Source organism: Bos grunniens, chromosome 8 (assembly GCF_055505025.1).
Source record: "Bos grunniens cultivar Pamir isolate PY7600 chromosome 8, Bosgru_T2T1.0, whole genome shotgun sequence".
NCBI lineage: Eukaryota > Metazoa > Chordata > Mammalia > Artiodactyla > Bovidae > Bos > Bos grunniens.
In genome coordinates, this window is record NC_141172.1 from 47,188,717 (window position 1) to 47,205,617 (window position 16,901).

Sequence of the window (16,901 nt, forward strand, 5' to 3'; positions counted from 1 at the left end):
TCTTCCCTGTGATAAAGTTTGAGAATATTTCTTCCAGCATTTCTAATCTCGGGAGGCTGTTTTCTCCTTCATGGAAAATTCTCCATCTTAATGATTGTTACCCAAGGCACAGAGACTCAACACTCAATGATTGGCAATTATTGCATGGTAATTCTTGCCATTTTTCCCTCCCCCAAGGTGCAATTTAGCAGCATGTGTCTCGCTATTACCTTAACCAATTGGAAATAAAACTAACAACCAAATAAATTTGGCTTCAATTGGTAGAAGAATTGGCTGCCTATATGGTGCATCAAGAGGGTTGAAGAAAGGCAACCTTTGAAGAGTTGAAGATACTCTGCAAGTATCTCTGTCCCACCAGTCTGCCAAGGGGGCAATTCTGTGACTTGGGTTCTCCTAAATTCAAAGTATGTTACCTACCAGGTACAATATAATAAATTATACATTAAACTGTTATTTGTTTCGACCACAGTTTCACTGCAGAAGGTGACTGCAGCCATGAAATTAAAAGACGCTTACTCCTTGGAAGGAAAGTTATGACCAACCTAGATGGCATATCCAAAAGCAGAGACGTTACTTCGCCAGCAAAGGTCCATCTAGTCGAGGCTATGGTTTTTCCTGTGGTCATGTATGGATGTGAGAGTTGGACTGTGAAGAAGGCTGAGCACCGAAGAATTGATGCTTTTGAACTGTGGTGTTGGAGAAGACTCTTGAGAGTCCCTTGGACTGCAAGGAGATCCAACCAGTCCATTCTGAAGGAGATCAGCCCTGGGTGTTCTTTGGAAGGAATGATGCTAAAGCTGAAACTCCAGTACTTTGGCCACCTCATGCGAAGAGTTGACTCATTGGAAAAGACTCTGATGCTGAGAGGGATTGGGGGCAGGAGGAAAAGGGGACGACAGAAGATGAGATGGCTGGATGGCATCACCGACTCGATAGACGTGAGTTTGAGTGAACTCCAGGAGTTGGTGATGGACAGGGAAGTCTGGCGTGCTGCGATTCATGGGGTCGCAAAGAGTCAGACACGACTGAGCGACTGAACTGAACTGAACTGAACAGTTTAAAGAGGATTGCAAACTTACCTCTCAGGCAATTTTGCAAATAACTACACAAAGCCTTGAAAGAATAAGATTTAGAACAGTATATTTAAATGGGCAGAAAAAGACTATGCAAAGTGAAAAACATGGGCTATTACAAAGGACTGAACAGGCATAAGCAAACCACCAGGTCTTCTTCTTTCACTATTTGCCTTTAGGCCCTTTACACTTCTGCTAAAGCACACGTCTACAAGCTTTTTCTGTAAAGAGTCAGATAGTAAATATTTCAGGTCTTTAGCTGTTAAGGTCTCTGTCACAACTACTCAGCTCTGTCATTGTAGTACAAAAGAAGCCATAGACAATACATAAATGAATGAGTGTAGCTGTATTTCAATAAAACTTTAGTTATGGACCCTGAAATTGGAAATTTATGTGATTTTTACATGCTGCAAGTTCTTCTTCAACCTTTGCAGTTTTTTCCCCAATGATTTAAAAATATAACCTGTACGCCTCCCCACCCCCTGCCGCCGATTGGAGGCCATACAAAAACAGATGGTAGGATGGTTGGGTTTGTAGACTTTTATTCTAAGCAAAAGCCATTTGCTATTGTAAATATGTATACTATTCTATTCCACTGTTCCTGCTGCTGCTTCTACTTGGAATGTTGTTTTCTCATCCATACACTTCCATATTGCACTCATAACCTGGTTTGATTACTCTCTCCCTTACAAAGCAACTGCTTATACTCTTAAATGCCTTCATCTATACCCCTCTGATAGCAATGAGGAGGTCCCCTGGGGGTACAGTGGTTAGGACTCCACACTTCCACTGCAGGGAGAACAGGTCTGATCCTTGTTTGGGGCACTAAGATGTCACAAGTGGCATGGCATGGCTGGGTGGGGGTGGGGGGTAGGGTGGGGGTGGGGGGTAGATTGGGGTTGGGGAAAGGTGGTGTGAGGTGTGGGGATGGGAAATGCGGAGGCCAGGATTATTAGCATTTAGGAAATAGTTAAGAGTAGAATACAAATACAGTTGAAAAGAGAAGTTAAAAAACATGCTTAACACCTATGGAGGGTTGAATGGTGGCCCTTAAAAAATTGTGCTCACCTTCTAATACCTGGATACTGTGAATGTGACTTTATATGGAAAAAAATATTTGCACATGCAATTAAATTAAGGATCTTGAGAAGAGATTATCCTGAATTACCCAAATGGATCTGAAATCCAATGACAAGTATCTTTACAAGAGACAAAGAGAAGACACGCAGAAGAGAGGGTCACTGAGAATGAGGCAGAGACGGGAGTGATGGAGACACAAAGATTGCCCATAACCACTGGAAGCCTGAAGAGGCAAGAAAGCCATCTCCCTTTGAGCCCCCACAAGGGAGTGCAGCCCTGCCTGACACCTTGATTTTGGTCTTCTGTCTCCGGAAACGTGAGAAACTACATTTCTGTTGCTTTAAGCCACCCAGTTTGTTTAATTCGGAGAAGGCAATGGCAGCCCACCCCAGTACTCTTGCCTGGAGACTCCCATGGATGGAGGAGCTTGGTAGGCTGCAGTCCATGGGGTCGCGAAGAGTCGCGACTTCACTTGCACTTTTCACTCTCGTGCATTGGAGAAGGAAATGGCAACCCACTCCAGTGTTCTTGCCTGGAGAATCCCAGGGCCGGGGGAGCCTGGTGGGCTGCCATCTATGGGGTCGCACAGAGTCAGACATGACTGAAGCGACTTAGAAGCAGCAGCAGCAGCAGTTTGTTTAACTGCTATGAGAAAGCTCAGAAGCTAATACAAGCTCCAAGTTAAGTGTTACACTAGTAATAGCTAATATTTATTTAGCATTTCTTATGTGTGGCTTTACACAGGTTATTATATTAAATATTCACAGCTATCTTATGAATTTGGATTATTCTTGTCCCTTGTACAGGTTTCCCTGGTGGCTCAGACAGTAAAGTGTCTGCCTGCAATGCGGGAGACCTGGGTTCGATCCCTGGGTCAGGAAGATCCCCTGGAGAAGGAAGTGGCAACCCACTCCAGTACTCTTGCCTGGAAAATTCCATGGATGGAGGAGCCTGGTAGGCTATAGTCCATGGGATCGCAAAGAGTCAGACATGACTGAGCAACTTCACTTATCCCTTTTAGAGATGAGAAAACTGACATCCAGAGAAGTTGAGTAACATATGTAAACATAACATACATACATAAAGATCCACTCACCTGATAAATGATGGAACCAAATTAAACTCAGCTGATCTGACTTTAGAGTCTCTCTTAATCACTGTCATCTGGAGAGTCTTCTGAATTCTTCTTCTGATTTTTCACATATCCTAGAAAAGATGGGGGAAATGTTGGTTAATGGTCTCCTTTGTGGGATGAAATCCCTGAAACTGGATTTGTACTATTCCAGGAACACATTTTTTTCTTTTTTGCATTACATAATTCTCTATTATCTCGCCAGTGAAAAGAAACATGAGATAATTCCAATAACATAAAATGTATTTTATTTTTTACATAGAATTTTTTTCTTGGCAAAGATTATATAAAATAACTGCCTAATTATCCACCAAATTTCAAGAAAAACTTTTAGAATTTACATAAAGCCCAGAAGCTCATTCTTGATAAGCAATGTTAGGATAGTCTGCTGCTTGGCCAAGACAATAGAGCTCTCTGTGTCTCTGTCTTTCCTTCCCTCCTCTCTCTGATTTTCAGGGTGAAAAACTGGTTCCTAGGATCTGATTGCTTTTTTTAATGTATGGCCTTCACAGAGTCTGTTTCCCTAAGCAGCTCTATTTGAATGCATTTCAGAATCTTAGCTTCTAGTTTCCTTAAAATAAGTACGAGGAAACACAACTCCAGGTAGCACTGGGAAGATGCCAACAATGGAAACATCAGGTTGTTGCTAGGTGAGTCAAGGGGAGCAAAATGCCCAGTTGAGGTTGAGACCTGCTGTAGGACAAGTCTGTGCTCCGACTCCAGTGATAACAGTGATCCAGTTAGGATTCACTAGAAAGCCAGACAGCACAACGTTTAAAAGCACTAGTATAGCTGAGTCTACATTTGAGTACTATGCTGGTACACACCACACACCAGCTGTGTGATCCGGGCCAACTGACCTCAAGTTTAATTTTTTTCATCTGAGAAGTGGGGACAATGATAGTACCTATTTCATAGGTAAGAGTCATGTAAAATGCTGGCATGTGAAAGCACTCAGTATTGTCAGAGTGTTGATGATTAAATTGTTTATGTTGGAGCCCTGGAAAGAGTAAAGTGAAAAGTGTAAAGTGAAAGTATCAGTCTCTCAGTTGTGTCTGACTCTTTGTGACCCCATGGCCTGCAGCCCTCCAGGCTCCTCGGTCCATGGAATTCTCCAGGCAAAAACATTGGAGTGAGTAGCCATTCCCTTCTCCAGGGGATCTTCCCAACCAGGGATTGAATCTGGCTCTCCTGCGTTGCAGGCAGATTCTTTACCGTCTGAGCCACCAGGGAAGGAGAAGGGTATCTTAACTCACTGCCTTTCCTTTCACCATCCCCTACCACTGGTTCTCAATTTCTCTTTTACTAGGTATAACTCTGCTACTTCATTAGCTTTTGAGTAGCTACCTGAAGGTTAAAAATAAGCTGGAAAGAATAACAATGAGAATGCTCAGAGCTGACACAAAACTCTTTTAAAAAATAATTACAAAATAAAAGATGCTTTCAGAGAGATTTTACATGAACCAAATTAGGATCTTTAACTTGTATCCTAACCCAACTAATACAGATTATATCATAACTCCATTATAGGAAAATTTAGTTAGGGCATTTTCATCAGTTCCTCTCATCCCTCACTCCTGCTGCCTCCTAGAAGCATTCATTATCTCAAGGTAATTTCACTAATTATTGAGGCATTACAGGTATTATTTTGATACTTCTGTGAATGTTTTATTCCTAAAATTACTCCTTTGCTTCAAAGATGACACGTTGGTAAGAATACCAATGTTTTCCTAGACCTGCATAAACTAGGTCCCATAGCCCTAGCATTTGAAATTTGTATATATAATATCATCATTAGAGAGGAGCACATAGTAGCAGTCATTGCAACACTCATTTTGCTATTAACACTTAGCACTTCTTTACCACTGTCTTCTACTACTCTCACTTTCAAAGCATTTTCTGTCTTCTTCTTATAAAATATGTATATATACTATACACATATTTTAATCATTATGGACTACAATATTATACACTTTGTAATATTTGTTGAAGGGACTGAGACCCAGGGAAAGTGAATTAATTATCTAGGCTGTCAAGGGAATTAATTGCAGAACCATAAATGTAGACTATAGATTTTGATTCCTTGGAAGTCCTGAGTTTATGTATTCTTGAAATTATAGTAGAACTATATGCATTAGCCCATTCAATCAACATCAACATTTAATACCATATGTCTTTATATAGTTAGCATAATGACTCTGTTTCCTTAGTCTGCTTAATTCTGTGCCATCCTAAATAAATTTACCTTGATCTGCCCTGATTTGCCTTCTTATAAAAATTCCCTTCATGCCTTCATCCTTTTCCTTAGTGCACTGGAATCTGATTCCAAACTCAACAATTCCTTATTATCTTCAAGGTCACCAAGCAACTCCTTGCCAGTTACAGAGGTCCTTTCTCAATCTTCATCTTAATTGATTCTGTATCATCTGAGATGACTGAGCATTGTCACCTCCTCAGAACAACTCTCCTGATACTCCCTGGGATGGCACAAAGTAAGACTCCTTTTTGTAAATCCAGATTGATTGGGCATTCACTAAGGGACAGACATCATGGTAAATACTATACATGAGTAACTCAAGGGTCAGCCTTTTTGCCTTTCAAGAATCATCTTCCTCTAATTTATTTTTGGGGAAATGTGTATGTGTCACGTTCTGTCTGTGCTGCTATCTGCTTCATTTTTGTCACTGGCACCTAAAATACTGTTAAATATGTTGTGGGCCCCAAAATTTGTAAATCAGTTATTTCTAGATTTTAAAGAAAAAATTTTGTGGAGGGAAGCATGGAGAATGATAACTAGGTTCTTCTGATAGCACTCAAAAGATAATTTCACCCATGGTAAAATTGATCCATGATAGTATAGATGTCAATCACTATTTATAACAATTTCTCTAAGAAAACTGATTTACAAAGATTTGAAGGATGTGTGGATGAGTATGTAGCGTTTATTTTTACATAGTAAGAAGCTGTCCTTCATTTCATTTCTGTCTAGAAGCAAAAAAAAAAAAAAAGATAAAGAGTTCTTGTGCTCCAAAGACAAGCTTCCCTCATGGCTCAGACAGTAAAGAATCTGCCTGTGATGCAGGAGACCTGGGTTCAATCCATGGGTTGGGAAGATCCCCTGGAGGAGGGCATGGCAACCCACTCCAGTATTCTTACCTGGAGAATCCCATGGACAGGGGAGCCTGGCAGACTGCAGCCCATGGGGTTGCAGAGTCGGACACAACTGAGCGATTAAGCACAGCACAAAGACAAGCTCCTTTCTTAAAGGGAACTATGCAATGAAACTTAGATGGGAGGTTGAGTGTCCCCAGTCTTGGGACACTACTTAGCGGAAGAAAGCATGCAAGAAAGCCTTTGGGGATACGATAGTCTGTTAGAGAAATCCCCATACTGCAGGTTTTAAAGCCCCTATCTCCTCTGCCTCCAAATCCTTTCTTGTTATTCTTTGCTACCTTGATTGCCTGTCCTTTTCAACAATAATTCCAATTTTCCTCCTGATATTGGGAGAGATTGAGGGCAGGAGGAGAAGGGGGCAACATAGGATGGGATGGTTGGGATGGCATCAATCAACCAGTCAATTGACTCAGTGGACATGAGTTTGAGTTTGAGCAAACTCTGGGAGATAGAGAAGGACAGGGAAGCCTTGAGTGCTGCAGTCCATGGGGTCACAGGGAGTCATACATGACTTAGCAACTGAACAACAACAAATATTCCCCAAGCCTGGGATAAGTGTCTGTTCTTTAGAGCAGGAGAAGCAATTACTTGGTCATAGAACGGGCTTGGGATGTGACAGAACCAGGGTTCAACACTGACCTTCTCTCAATCCAGTTTCTCCACTCCCTCATTCTTTACAAAGTGATGTGGACAAAAAATGGCATTCACTAAACAAGGGATGTTATGGCCATAAGGCAATCAGCCATCTCAGCCACAACTGACAATGTACCCTGAGGGGAATTCAGGATGGAGAAAAACAAGATACTGACCCCAGATAGTTAAGATGCATTTCAAAAGAGTAATTTCAATAGCCCAGATTCTTGCATCTTTCCATACATAGAAAAATACTGAAATCACTAACCTGAGATGTCTGTTTCTATAATTACCAATTATTGTTGTTGTTAAGTCAATAATCATGATGGTGTGATCACTCACCTAGAGCCAGACATCCTGGAAGGGAAGTCAAGTGGGCCTTAGGAAGCATCACTATGAACAAAGCTAGTGGAGGTAATGGAATTCACCTCCACTTGAATAGTTGATCTATTTCAAATCCTGAAAGATGATGCTATGAAAGTGCTGCACTCAATATGCCAGCAAATTTGGAAAACTCAGCAGTGGCCACAGGACTGGAAAAGGTCAGTTTTCATTCCAATCCCAAAGAAAGGCAATGCCAAAGAATGTTCAAACTACCGCACAATTGCACTCATCTCACATGCTAGTAAAGTAATGCTTAAAATTCTCCGAGCCAGGCTTCAGTAATACATGAACCGTGAACTTCCAGATGTTCAAGCTGGTTTCAGAAAAGGCAGAGAAACCAGAGATAAAATTACCAACATCCGCTGGATCATCGAAAAAGCAAGAGAGTTCCAGAAAAACATCTACTTCAGGTATATTAACTATGCCAAAGCCTTTGACTGTGTGGATCACAATAAACCGTGGAAAATTCTGAAAGAGATGGGAATACCAGACCACCTGACCTGCCTCTTGAGAAATCTGTATGCAGGTCAGGAAGCAACAGTTAGAACTGGACATGGAATAAAAGACTGTTTCCAAATAGGAAAAGGAGTACGTCAAGGCTGTATATTGTCACCCTGCTTATTTAACTTATATGCAGAGTACATCATGAGAAACACTGGGCTGGAGGAAGCACAAGCTGGAATCAAGATTGCTGGGAGAAATATCAGTAACCACAGATATGCAGATGACACCACTCTTATGGCAGAAAGTGAAGAACTAAAGAGCCTCTTGATGAAAGTGAAAGGTGAGAGTGAAAAAGTTGGCTTAAAACTCAATATTCAGAAAACTAAGATCATGGCATCTGGTCCCATCACTTCATGGCAAATAGATGGGGAAACAGTTGCTGACTTTATTTTTTGGGGCTGCAAAATCACTGCAGATGGTGACTGCAGCCATGAAATTAAAAGACGCTTACTCCTTAGAAGGAAAATTATGACCAACTTAGACAGTATGTTAAAAAGCAGAGACATTCTTTTGCCAGCAAAGGTCCATCTAGTCAAGGCTATGGTTTTTCCAGTGCTCAGGTATGGATGTGGACTTCCCTGGTGGCTCAGATGGTAAAGCGCCTGTGTACAATGCCGGAGACCCGGGTTCGATCCCAGGTCTCCAGGGAAGATCCCCTGGAGAAGGAAATGGCAATCCACTCCAGTACTATTGCCTGGAAAATCCCATGGACAGAGGAGCCTGATAGGCTACAGTCCATGGGGTGGCAAAGAGTCGGACACGACTGAGCGACTTCACTTCATGTATGGATGTGAGAGTTGGACTATAAAGAAAGCTGAGCACTGAAGAACTGATGCTTTGAACTGTGGTGTTGGAGAAGACTGTTAAGAGTCCCTTGGACTTTAAGGAGATCCAACCAGTCCATCCTAAAGGAAATCAGTCCTGGGTGTTCACTGGAAGGACTGATGCTGAAGCTGAAACTCCAATACTTTGGCCACCTGATGTGAAGAGCTGTCTCATTGGAAAAGACCCTGATGCTGGTAAAGATTGAGAGCAGGAGGAGAAGGGGACGAAAGAGGATGAGATGGTTGGATGGCATCACTGACTCAATGGACATGGGTTTGGGTGGACTCCAGGAGTTGGTGATGGACAGGGAGCCCTGGTGTGCCACGGTTCATGGGGTCGCAAAGAGTCGGACATGACTGAGCGACTGAACTGAACTGAGTCACTAAGAAATATACTGCTCTTAGAGACCCCATAGACTGTAGCCCCCCAGGCCCCTCTCTCTATGGGATTTTTCAGATAAGGATACTGGAGTGGGTAGCCATTTCTTTCTCTAGGGGATCTTCCTGACCCAGGATCAAACCCGCATCTCCAGCATTGGCAGGCAGATTCTTTACCACTGAGCCATCTGGGAAGCCCATAATTATTGATAGCAGGGATATTTTTTTATTTGACTACAGCTTTTTTCCCGTCTAAAACTCCCATATATCCTGGCTCTTCCCTTACCTCTTTAGAACAGTGGTTTAGAGGTATGGAAGGCTGATTCTCTGGGCTATAGTCCTCAGTAAGGATCCCAAATAAAACATAATTCTCAACTTTTAGCTTATGTATTTTTTTTTTTCAGTTGACAGAGGTTATTCTTGCTCATCAGCTTCTCTGGAGTTAGACTTTCAATGTAGGAGGGCAGTTTAGGAGAGATTATTAATGTATGCAAAAATAGTTTGTCCCTGATCTGGAGTCTAATGAAATCCAGGTTTCCCTTCATATATCATACATGTATTCTCCAATCATTACCATCATGTGAAGCTACCTGAAGGAGAATATGCATCACTATTATTCAAAGCCACATAGAGGCCCATTCTTCTTCATATGATCTTGTGCCCTTTTACTTTTCCCTGAAGCCCAAATGTGAAGAGTTTTACCTGAACATGTTGTGACTTGGATGTCCAGGCATCAGCCCAGGTTAAGATTTTTATTCTTCAACATTCCCTTCAATCTGAACTAACCATCTGCCTCCTTTCATATTTGGAACCATCTTAACTCTCATTTTTATTAGGTAATCATAAAATACCCAGGATCTTGTCCAGTATATAATGTGTTTTGGGGCTTCTTTGTCTTCTAGTGATTAAAGTCAGAAGCTACTGGTCTCAGTGACATTCTCTTAGCCTTGTTCTAACACCTAGTACGCATATTCTTTGTTCATTAAATCACAACCGTCTTTGGCTAAACTTGCTCAAAGAATAAAACAAATGCTTCATCTGATTATAGCCCATTGATTTCTTAGCCAGTATAAGATTTAAAAGACATCTTAAAAATCACATGTTTTGTCTTTGTTTATCAACCTTGAAAATTAATTTCAGCACTGCATTTTATTTGATCTTCTGTCCCCTGTAAAAATATCAACAAATAACAGTGGAAGATAGCTTTTCTTGGGTTTGTTTATTGGATTATCTTTAATAGCCCCATTTTCTTATTTATTTTTAGGGCTCTAGTGCAGTCAAATCATCATTAATTAAAATGTGCAAGGCACTCACAGAAAGCATAAATAAAACAGGGTGGAGAAGGCAGCCTCAACTTAGAATTTTGCAGGGTGGGTTAGCTTAAAAGGAAAGGCATGTTCTCTATCTTGAAAATCAGAAAAGAGATGCTTTTTCTACTTCATCAAAAGCAAGGAAATATGAAGCCACCACTTTTCCAAGAGAAAGGTCTTTTTTTTCAAGCCCCTCTCCGGGTAACTTTATGACCAAATGAAAGATTATCCTCTGCCATCTGTCACTGAAACCCAGTCTACATTCTAAATCTAAGCCTCAGAGCAGAGAGAAAGTAAAAGCAATTGAGAGACATAAATGTTCCAGGAGCCATTTCACAACAACTTTATTCTCATTTGTCTTCATCAGAAGGATTTCAAGATTGGAACATTTAATAGACCTCTCACTGACAGCTGATGGGAAGATTAGTGATCAAAGGTTGGAGATATTTGGAAAAGGAATATGTTCTGCTGTGGGACTGATGGGGAAATGAGGAAGAGAGAGAACTCAGGTCTCGAAATGGAGACTGATTAAGTTAAAAGCCCAAGAAGAGCTGCTGTGGGGGAAGGACAACAATGGATTTCCCCTCCTCTTGGAGGCAGAATCCTGCATCCATTCAGGGAAAGGCAGGTGGCCCTTCAGAGAAATGTGTAGTAGCCAAGTGGCTCTCCTGAGAAAGCCAATTGCAAGTGGCTTCTCACACATGAGGGGTTCAGCTCTGTCTGAGGAGAGCAACTATTTGTCAGTGAAACAAACCATGTGAGGAAGTCATGGCCTTTGTGAAGAACAAGGCATTTGAAACATGATTCCTCTGGTTCTGTCAGAATCAGTTACCAGAAATTCATTTCATGGGTATATTTTTCTAGCCTCAGTGAATCCAGGCCCTTCCACAGAATTTCAATTGAGAAATGGAACTGTAGAGAATTTTATCTTTTCAATTCATAGACTCGTTATGAGGTCAGTGAAACTATTGATTCCACTTACATGCATTTACCACCCACTGTGCTTCTCACCCTCCTCTCCCGAAAATTACTGACTGATTCATTCCAGAAAGAAAGATGTAGGCATTGCCAGATTACATACTTAAATTTGAACTGACCTACAGTTAAGCTTTAGCAAAATGAAAGACTCTTCTTGCTGGTGGATAGTGCAGGAAAGTCTAGACAGAGATGTCTGTGACCAGGAAGAATGCCCCAGATGACCCTTAGGAGTAGCAAATATTCCAAGTGGGAAAGCGTCACCAAAGAGGATTAATGGCTGAACCTCTAACTTTCTGCAAGTTCTAAATCTGTCCTTCTATTTATGAGGAAATGAGGCCCAAATAAGAGTCCTTCTCCTCTTTTGGATTAAAAGACGCTTGCTCCTTGGAAGAAAACCAATCATAAACCTAGGCAGCATATTAAAAAGCAAAGACATCACTTTGCCAACAAAGGTCAGTCAAAGCTATGGTTTTTCCAGTAGTCATGTACGGATGAGAGTTGGACCATAAAGAAAGATAAGCACTGAAGAATTGATGCTTTCCAGGTGTGCTAGAGAAGACTTTTGAGAGTCTCTTGGACGGCAAGGAGATCAAACCAGTTGATCCTAAAGGGACTGATTTAGTCCTGAATATTCATTGGGAAGACTGATGCTGAAGCTGAAGCTCCAATACTTTGGCCACCTGACGCAAAGAGCTGACTCATTGGTAAAGATCCTGATGCTGGGAAAGATTGAAGGCAGGAGAGAAGGAGGTGACAGAGAATAAGATGGTTGGAGGCCATGATTGACTCAATTGACATGAGCTTGAGCAAACTCCGGGAGATAGTGAAGGACAGGGAAGCCTGGAGTGCTGCTGTCCATGGGGTTGCAAAGAATGAGACACGACTGAGAGACTGAACAACAACCTCTTCCAGAGTCTCCAGATGTTAAAGCTGGAAAGAAGGTGAATACCATCTAAAGTGGACCTTCCATTTTACAGGTGTCCAGAGGTAAAATAATCTGTCTGTGGTCACAGAGTCGCTTCACAGACCCAGAAGCACCCTGTGATTTTCTCGAGACCCAGTTCACTTCTGTCCACTGATAAAGATTCTGTCCTTGACCAAACTCTAGTCAGGCTTCTGTGCACTCTCTTCTCAAATAGGCCTTGACTTTTGGGCTTCTGTTATTGTCTCTGCGTTGTCCAGTTTTAATAAGAAATCCTAAATCATTTTAACCATAATCGCACACTCTGATTGTGCTAGCCTGCCTTTCAGCAAAAATCCCGTTGGGCTGGTTTAACCAGAATCCTCCCTTACTCCTTCCTCTCACTCATTTCTATTCACTGACCTCCCCCATCCCAATGTACTGTTGCTAGATTACAAATTCCCGTTTTTCCTTTTTGTACTTTGAGTTGGATCCATTGCAGTGGTCCCTATACCTATCATAATAGTCCTGAGTTAAGTCGGCCTTACCATTCTTTGACAAGTGTCATGAATAATTTTTTTCTCCAACACTGTTCTGGGGAACCATTTATTTCCCAATCATCATAAAGGGAAGTGGGGGATATAGATTCTCTCCATTCTCTATTCTTACAATTGCAAAGGATGGGGAAAGAGGACTAAAACATTTAACTAAAAATTAAGAATTTTAGATTTCTATCAAAAATATATCTTGTTTATTGACTAAAAGTTTTCTTTCTTTTTAATAAAATTCTTTCTTGGGACTTCCCTGGTGGTGCAGTGGCTAAGACTCCTCCTTGCTCCTAATACAAGGGGCCAGGGTTCAATCTGTGGTTGGGGAATTAGATCCCACATGCTGAAACTAAGAGTTCAAATGACACAACTAAAGATCCTGCATGCTGCAACTAAACAAGACAAAAATTTTTTTAATTAAAAAAAAAAAAAATCCTTTCTTATTTCTAAAGGATGGCTAGATGACACAGAAACTTTCAGAGGGTCTGCTCCTGATCCCACTCCAATGATTCACATTATTCTTACTCCCATCTTTCATTGCCCTCTGAAATTTCTCAATTCTAGCAATGTTACTTTGAATGCTAAGGACATGCTAGTTAATTGTTTAATTCTTGTACACAATAGAAAAGTATTATTAAATCTATAATTTAAAAACCTCACCAATCTGTCTAAAGAGAAAAAAGGCAAGACTGAATCATATACTATTTTGAAAGAAATTAACAAAGCAGCAACAAACGCATTTATGGATTAAAAAAAATTAGTTGGGGAGTCCTGGATAAGAAAGAGCTGTAATCAGCATAGGAGTTATTTTTCCAAAGGAATTTGCAAAATTTGTTTGCAAATGGAGCACAGTCTTTGAAACCTTTGCCAGACTATTGTCATACCTAATAGACACAAAACATTCTCACCTCCACCAACTTTGGACTCACGCTTCAAATCATTTACCGAGCTCTAAAGAAGTGTCTTCCATTTCGAGAATATGAAAATGAGTTTATATTTTTATCAGCAAGCAACTTATTGAAGCATTGAAAATGAAAATGTACATAAAACAATCATTTGCTAAACGCATCAACCCCTTGGGGGCTCTAATTAACAGTTATGTTGATCTAGATGCAAAAAGCTTTCCATTTGTTGTCAATTCCAAAAGTCTTGTCAAAGTTGTCATCAGACTGAAGGTCTGACTCATTTTTAGATTATCTGAGCCGGCTGTTCAGATCTGTCAGTTATAATTGTTCTTTTTACTTCTCTAGTCATTTTGGTTAAAATTCCCCTGTCTGCACAGCCCACTAAACCTCCTCCCCCAATTGTCCCAATATTCACACATGGATTTGGTATTTACCAACATGTCCAGTTGTAAACTCTCCTACTGCATTCTGGGTCTGGTTAGTCATAAAACAGCTGCTGCTCTGGATCAGTCTAGAATGGGGTGATTTTCCATCCTTTTAAGACTATTTTATAAATTTGTGAGTTTTCTTCTAGATAATTTGTTTTCTGTGTATAGATAGACTAGAGAGCTCTTCAAGAAAATTAGAGATATCAAGGGAATATTTCATGCAAAAGTGGGCACAATAAAGGGCAGAAATGGTATGGACCTAACAGAAGCAGAAGATATTAAGAAGAGCTGGCAAGAATACACAGAAGAATTATACAAAAAAGATCTTCATGACCCAGATAACCACGATGGTGTGATCACTCACCTAAAGCCAGACATCCTGGAATACAAAGTCAAGTGGGCCTTAGGAAGCATCACTACGAACAAAGCTGGTAGAGGTGATGGAATTCCAGTTGAGTTATTTCAAATCCTAAAAGATGATGCTGTGAAAGTGCTGCACTCAATATGCCAGCAAATTTGGAAAACTGAGCAGTGGCCACAGGACTGGAAATGGTCAGTTTTCATTCCAATCACAAAGAAAGGCAATACCAAACAATATAAAAATTACCACACAATTGCACTCATCTCACACACTAGTAAAGTAATGCTCAAAATTCTCCAAGCCAGGCTACAGCAATATGTGAACCGTGAACTTCCTGATGTTCAAGCTGGATTTAGAAAAGGCAGAGGAACCAGAGATCAAATTGCCAACATCTGCTGGATTATTGAAAAAGCAAGAGAATTCCAGAAAAACATCTACTTCAGGTGTATTGACTATGCCAAAGCCTTTGACTGTGTGGATCACAACCAACTGTGGAAAATTCTGAAAGAGATGGGAATACCAGACCACCTGATCTGCCTTCTGAGAAATCTGTATTTGGATCAAGAGGCCACACTTAGAACTGGACATGGAACAACAGACTGGTTCCAAATCGGCGATGGAGTACATCAAGGCTGCATATTGTCACCCTGCTTATTTAACTTCTATGCAGAGTACATCATGCAAAATGCCGGGCTGGATGAAGCACAAGCTGGAATCGAGATTGCCAGGAGAAGCATCAATAACCTCAAATACAAAGATGACACCACCCTTATGGCAGAAAGTGAAGAGGAACTAAAGAGCCTCTTGATGAAAGTGAAAAAGGAGAGTGAAAAAGTTGGCTTAAAACTCAGCATACAGAAAAATAAGATCATGGCATCCAGTCCCATCACTTCATGACAAATAGATTGGGAAACAATGGAAACAGTGAGAGACTTTATTTTGGGGGGCTCCAAAATCACTGCAGATGGTAACTGCAGCCATGAAATTAAAAGACGCTTGCTCCTTGGAAGGAAGGCTATGACCAACCTAGACAGCTTATTAAAAAGCAGAGACATTACTTTGCCAACAAAGGTCCGCCTAGTCAAAGCTATGGTTTTTCCAGTAGTCATGTATGGATTTGAGAGTTGGACTATAAAGAAAGCTGAGCGCCAAAGAATTAATCTTCTTCAACACTGTGGTGTTGGAGAAGATACTTGAGAATCCCTGGGACTGCAGGGAGATCCAACGTCTATCCTAAAGGAAATAAGTCCTGAATATTCATTGGAAGGACTAATGCTGAAGCTGAAACTCCAATACTTTGGCCACCTGATGAGAAGAACTGACTAACTAGAAAAGACCTTCATGCTGGGAAAAATTCAATTTGGAAAGAGAGGATGATATGGTTAGGTGGCATCACCGATGCGATGGACATGAGTCTGAGTAAGCTCCGGGAGTTGATGATGGACAGGGAAAGCCTGGTGTGCTATAGTCTATGGGGTTGCAAAAAGTCGGACATGACTGAGCGATTGAATTGAATTGAACTGAACCTTTTCATAAATAAAATAACCAATTACTCCCTGGTGGATATTGCAGGGTGCTTTGGGAACTTTATAAGCTAGTTTCCAAAACCTAGAGAGCACTACTATCACGATCTTGTCCTCTAAAGTAATTATGTTCCATGACTTCCCTGGTGCTAATGCAGGGGCCGTGGGTTTGATCTCTGGTCTGGGAATATTCCATATGCCTCAGAGAAACTAAATCCTGTGTGCTGCAACGACTGAGCCTGCGTGCTGCAACTATTTAAGTCACTGCGCCTAGGGCCTGTGTTCCACAACAGGAGAAGCTACTATAATGAGAAGCCTGTGCATTGCAAGAAGAATAGCCCTCCCTCACTGCAACTAGAGAAAGTCAGCACACAGGAACAAAGACCCAGCCTATCCAAAAATAAAATAAGTATGTTCTATTACCTATTTAATGAGAAAGAGCGTGACACGGGAGGCACTCACTGTTTTTTGCATTTGTTGTTGCTGCTTATTTTTCTGTTCCTTTTAAGTAGTTAAAAACTATAAGATGCCAAACAATGAATTTTCGTTACAAATAGCATGAAAGCTGGAAAAAGTTATACATACTAGATCTTGAAGATTGATTCCTGCTATAAAGAAAAACAGACATCACAATGAACAATGCTAGAAATATAAGGATAAATTCATCTCAGTCAGTCCTTGTATTCAAAGAGCTTTAAATGCATCAACTCTGTTTTCTTTGAGTTAGATGATGTTATATATTTGGATGAGCCAGAGTTGCCTTAG

At 40.9% G+C, this 16,901-nt stretch overlaps 1 protein-coding gene across 2 annotated transcripts in view; it reads right to left on the minus strand.

Moving 5' to 3' along the window:
- Window positions 1-14,931, minus strand: part of LOC147367024 (uncharacterized) — a 123,464-nt gene extending 108,533 nt beyond the window's left edge. The window contains exons 1-2 of one of the 2 annotated variants that reach the window (XR_015169722.1): window positions 14,617-14,931; window positions 3,250-3,359 (exon numbers count right to left, since the gene is read on the minus strand). The gene's annotated coding sequence lies outside the window, so the exon portion shown is untranslated. Of the gene's footprint in view, window positions 1-3,249; window positions 3,360-14,616 lie in introns of those variants that run through there. The other variant, XR_015169720.1, reaches the window with a different exon arrangement.
- Between the last annotated feature and the right edge of the window lie 1,970 nt (window positions 14,932-16,901).